The sequence below is a fragment of the Papaver somniferum genome, chromosome 8 (assembly GCF_003573695.1).
Source record: "Papaver somniferum cultivar HN1 chromosome 8, ASM357369v1, whole genome shotgun sequence".
NCBI lineage: Eukaryota > Viridiplantae > Streptophyta > Magnoliopsida > Ranunculales > Papaveraceae > Papaver > Papaver somniferum.
The window spans coordinates 57,285,829-57,291,866 of NC_039365.1; the positions used below are offsets into that span (position 1 = coordinate 57,285,829).

At 38.2% G+C, this 6,038-nt stretch overlaps 1 pseudogene; it reads left to right on the forward strand.

Moving 5' to 3' along the window:
- The first annotated feature begins 5,347 nt into the window (after positions 1 to 5,347).
- LOC113307251 lies at positions 5,348 to 5,447 on the forward strand (annotated as a pseudogene).
- The last annotated feature ends 591 nt before the right edge of the window (positions 5,448 to 6,038 follow it).

Sequence of the window (6,038 nt, forward strand, 5' to 3'; positions counted from 1 at the left end):
ATCTCAAACCATCAGTCATTTCCAACCACCACCAGATCACGGCATAGCTCCTCCTTTGTTGTTGCATCTGCAGTAAGTCAGTTTCCAGTCCACTTCTTCACCATCACAATTCCTTGTCTCAGATTGCAGTTGCAACATCAGCACATTATGATCATCCAGATCATTTCTCGCTTCCTGCAATTCAGCTCCCCATAGCTCGACCATCTTGTCCTCCAACATCTCCACCACTACAATACATATTTATCTCCCCATGGCCAGCATTGCTTTCTTCCAATTCATTCATCACAGTAAATAATCATCAGCTCTCTTTACCTGCATTGCATTTCCGGTTCTCAACTGCATACATCTCAACTCAAACAACATCTCCAGCATCACTGCCTGCTTCAAATCTCATTTGCACATACCCAATCCTAAACATTCATCTAAATATATCGAACCTGCACATCCACTTATTTCTCTGCCATTTATGTTGCTTCAATAGCTCAAACCACTTGCATCCATTCATACAACCACTCAAGCCATAGTTTCACTCATGCAGTCCCATTATCTCTAGCTGATGTATTTTCAAAGTTGTTGTAGTAATATGATTCGTTCAACACTTGTGAAAGTGGATTTTTAGATTTTTTAATAAATAAAAATAGCAAACTAAATTAAAAAGATGTTGGGAAAATTATGGAGAGAATGGGACTAGGATTCCACTATTGGTTGATATTAGTGATTTAATAAAACAATAATTATGCAACTCAACATTCAAATTGATTCTAATAGTATTGCCTAGACATGTAGATTTCCAAAAGAATAGATGTTAATCCAAGCATAGAATATCAAAACCCTAAAGCAAGCATATTCTATCAAGAGAAAATACACCTAACTAATCAAAATCATATAAACAATTTTTAGTTCAATGCAAAAATCATAATAGAGTTGTTGTAATTAATTACTAAAAATATATCACTTTTACCGAAACAACGGCTTCCTCCATAGCCCCAAGGATTGGGTTTAGCTCCTCATATTGGAAACATACTCAGAATAATTTTTCATTGCTCAAAAGTGTTTACAAGTGATGAAATGGGAAAAAATAATGATTAAACCGGGTTCGCTCTAAACAATCCCCAAACTCTCCATCCACTCACTGATACCCAAGACACTCTTATTTATACTGTGAAGCCAATCTTAGGTCGACAATCATCTCAATTACTCCAAAATATCTTTGCAGTTAATGAAAGTATTTCACGGGAATATTTCCTCTCCATTTTCACACGTCTTCTGAGTTGTATGGTATATCCGAATCTTCTCATTTAATTGAGCCAAATAATGAAGAGAGTATCTTCAATTAATTCCGTGAATAATTCCTTTCCTGTTTTCGAAAATATCCAAAAGTATACGATTTCCTTCCATTCAAGACACGTACAAAATCTTACTATCATGGTAAGAAGATAATCATGTCTTAAAGACACAAATATCCCCATAATATCATGACCAGAATCATACATAGTTAAGATTTCCTTTCCCACCAAATATCTTTCCCGTGAAGAAGATGATGGGTTCCCCCTATCCGGTCCAGGGGTGCGAATAGTAGATGCCATGAGGGGTGTCTCTGATCAGCTGATTGGGTGCAAATATCCTTTGGTTACCCCTTATCATTTGGGAGCCCCTTATCCACAAGTGAGAGTCTGAATAACACGTTCCTTCCGGTGCTTTAGACGACTTTTCGAGCCGATTTTTCCAAGAATGTTTATTTCCAAAAATACCTAAAAACACATAAAATACCATAATAAGTACAAAAAATCGAGTACCAACAATACATGAAATTAAGGACAACGTAGACACAAAAATGTGTCTATCAAATAACCCCAAACTTATTATTTGCTAGTCCTCGAGCAAATCTAGAAAATAAAAATGACTACACTTAGCACGTGAAGCAAGCAGTTAAACCGCTAGGTGTCCCTAGTGGCGGAGTGTTGTGTCCGGAGGGTTTACCATAGGTGTACCCACAAAACCTTTACTCTAGACCCTAGCTATCTACGCAGAACCTTGGAAGGCACTAAAGAATCTCCTTGGTTGGCATACAATCATTGACTATAGGAGGAAGTACCCTGATGCGAAATTGCAATTGTTGTACACGAGTTTTCACTCAACATACTAAAATTCATATATAAGTGACAGAGCTCTACTAAGATAGTTTCTTTACATCATAACCGGAGTCAACCAATCACATTAAGAAGATGGATAAAGAGATGGTTAAAAGTGAGCGGTGTTTCCCATATCTGTCTGAAGGCCTCTGCCAAGGTGAACCTATCCTAATGGACTGAGATACCGGTCTTACTAATATCAACACATCTGGCATATACAAGGGGACCAGTAGTCGATAAACCTAACTCTAGGTCAACACAACTGGCATATACAAGGGCACCAGTGGTCGACTTTATTGAATTTATTCTGGTTGGTCTAATGGTCTGGTCTTTTTTATTTTTATTTTTTATTTTTTTATGTTGGTATCTCAATCACTCTATTCCACCCTAGCAAAGGTAACAACTTGAATCGTGTGCCCCACCAAATCACTTAAAAAATAAAAACAGAAGGATTAGGATTCAACGAGATATGACGAAACTACCATGTTTTTTTTAATTCTAACACCTGAGCTCTGTGCTTTTATGAATAGACTCTTTAGATGTTTCCATCTAATCAGATTGGTTCCTCAACTCCTACAACCAAGATGTTCCCATCCACTTAGATTGGTTAGTGCCAACCTTAATAAGCATAAATTTCTAGGCTCTGGAGTTTATTTGTTGCAGCTAAGAGCTAACAAAAAGTTTCTTCCCCACCCCCAAACTTAAATCTAACATTGTCCTCAATGTTCTAAAGATGAAATTAAAAGCATGAACAATAAGAAACTGTTACCACTTGATGGATGTAAAAAGAAATAAGGAAGGATATTACCGTAAGCATGAGTACCTCCCAGGAAATGCTAAATTTAAAGTCTTTATCTAGACATCAAATACCTCAAAAAGGATTGTCACCTTCCAAAGTCATATATCAATAGTCGAAACAATTGTGGGTCCATAAGACCAAATAGAGCTGACACCAGTATGAGACAACTGCAGTGATTCATAAAAATGAAAAGAAGGAGCACGTCCGCATCTAAGGTTTCTGTCAAGACAACTGGGTTTATCTGCGGCGCGTAATTGAACTTCATATGTGTGTCTCGATAAATAGATTCATCCGAAAAACGGGTCTCTAATACCTGGGTTACCTCCTGGATAGTATCAGGAGGATCGGGTTGCGGAGTCTGAAAAGACTCAAGTAATATCTCAGATGTACAAGGCTCGAGTCCCAAGTTAGGGACTCTAATTAGGGATACGATACAATCACAAGAACCATCACTACCCCCGAACTTAGGGTTCACAGAAAAACCTTTAATTATTTCTTGAATTTCCGGATCTTCAGAGTCTTTAAAATACTCAAGAGATTCTTCTAGTTCTCTACCCCCAAACTTAGGGTCATCATTATTCTCAGAAAAACCTAAAACTATTGCCTGAATTTCTGGGTCCATAGAATCTTTAAAATACTCAAGAGCTTCTTCTAAAGATTGATCACATATCTGATCTAAGAGAATGGTTTCCTCAAAATCATCTAAAGAATCTACCAGTAAAGTGTCAAGCCAAATATCCTGAACCAAATCCTGAACTAAAGTGCTAATCATATTCACTTCTTCTAAATCATCGTTCTCAGAAGGTTGTCTAGTAACATTAAAGACATTTAGTTCAGTGATCATATTACCAAAGGATATGTTCATAATCCCAGTCCTACAGTTGATGACAGCGTTAGCTGTGGCCAAAAATGGGCGACCTAAAATCACTGGGATTTGACGACTTGGGTCCTGAACAGGCTGGGTGTCTAGAACAACGAAATCCACAAGATAAATAAACTTATCAACCTCAATCAGAACATCCTCTATGACACCACGAGGGACTTTGACAGATCTATCAGCTAATTGTAGTATCATTTTAGTCGGTTTCAACTTACCAAGACCTAGATGGGTGTATACATGATACGAGAGTAAGTTAACACTAGCTCCTAAGTCAAGTAAAACTTTATAAACCATATGATTACCAATCGCACAACATATGGTGGGGCATCCAGGATCCTTATACTTAGGGGGTGTTTGGTTCAGAAGAATGGACATTAAGCTTACGCTTTCGTGTACAAAGATCTTTAAGGAACTTGGCATAAGCAGGCATCTGCCTAATTGCTTCTAATAGCGGAATGTTGATGTTCACCTGCTTAAATGTTTCCATTATCTCGTTGAAAGTCGACTCCTTCTTTGTTGGGGCTAATAAATGTGGATATGGGGCTCTACGCACAAAGGTAGACCTATCGAGAATTTCTTGGGAATCCTTAGAGACTGTTTAAGTTTCCTCGTCTACGGGATCCTCTTGGGAAGTAGAAGGTGGAACTACAGTATGTCCACTAGGCATGGCTACCTTATTGTCTACCGTTTTACCACTCCTAAGGGTTGTTATTGAGTTCACATAGTTTGATGATTTCTCACCAGCTAAAGATATTTGATGGACTCCCCTAGGGTTGTGTTGTGGTTGACTAGGAAACTTTCCTTTTTCTCTCAATGTCTCATTTATCTGAATAACCTGGGTTTTCAACTCGGAAATAGCCTGAGAGTTAGCCTGACATATTCTCTTATTTTCTTCTAAACCTTGAGCAACAGATTGCTGAAACTGCACAGTGTTACGAGTTAACAAAGCAAGAGACTCTTCTAAAAACTCATAATCTTCTTATCCGAAGGGTTCTGAAACTGTGCCGGAGCTGAAGGATTCTTAGTATAGCCAAAACCTGGGGGAACCTGAGCATTACTAGACTGACCTTGATTCTGGCCCTTGGACCAAGAAAGGTTTGGATGGTTTCTCCAGACAGGGTTATAGGTTTCTGAATATGGGTCAAACTTCTGTTGGTTATCAAACCTAGTGTTGTTATAAAGAGCATTGGATTCTCTTCAACGGCATGGCCTTCCCAAAAAGGCTCATTTCTTCCACTACTACCACTAGAATGACCTAATTCTAAGACTTCTAACCTTTTGGATATAGCTGCTATTTTGGCATCTGACTCATAAGATCCTTCTACCCTATTAACATTTCCTCTACTTAGAAGAATTGTTTTCTGGGGTTCCATACTATTTTCCCATTGTTGGGTCTTATCGGAGATTTCATTCAAAAATGTCATCGCTTCATCAACAGTTTTATTCTCAAACCCACCTGTACATAAGGACTCAACCATGGTTGTTGTTGAATAATCTAAACCCTCGTAGAGGATCTGAACTAACCTAACCTTCTCCAAACCATGATGAGGACATTGAGATATCAAGTCATTGAACCTTTCTAAGTACCCATATAAAGATTCTCCCTCTTGTTGGGCAAAAGTACATATTTGTGTCCTAATAGACGATGTTTTATGCCTTGGGAAAAACTTATGTATAAAGGCATAAGTAAGTTGGTCATAGGTTTCAATGGACTCAGAGTCCAAACTATACAACCAAGATTTGGCTTTATCTTTAAGGAAAAGGGGAATAACCTAAGTTTCAACGCATCATCACTTAGGTTTTTAGTTTTCAGAGTACTACAAACTTCCTCAAATTACCTAACATGAAAATAGGGGTTCTCATTCTCCTTCCCTAAAAACATTGGGAGCATCTGTAAAGTCCCAGGTTTCAGTTCATAATTTGCCTCGGTTTCAGCTAACTTGATACAAGACGGACGAGAGGTCCTAGTTGGGTTTAGCAAAGCTTTCAAAGTTGCCATTTCTGGCACTACCAAAGGACTAGGAGTACTAGGGGTACTTTCCTCACAAAGAGACAGATTCTCAAAACTGAAGTTTCCAAAAACGGGGCTCTCAAAAGAAGAGTCTTCGAGCTCCCCGTCTTCACAAGAAGAACTACTAGGTTTGTCACTAATCAAACGACCTAGAGTGTTTCTTTTCCAAGACCGTTTAAAAACTTCGGGCATACACTAGAAAAACAAAATCAAAAA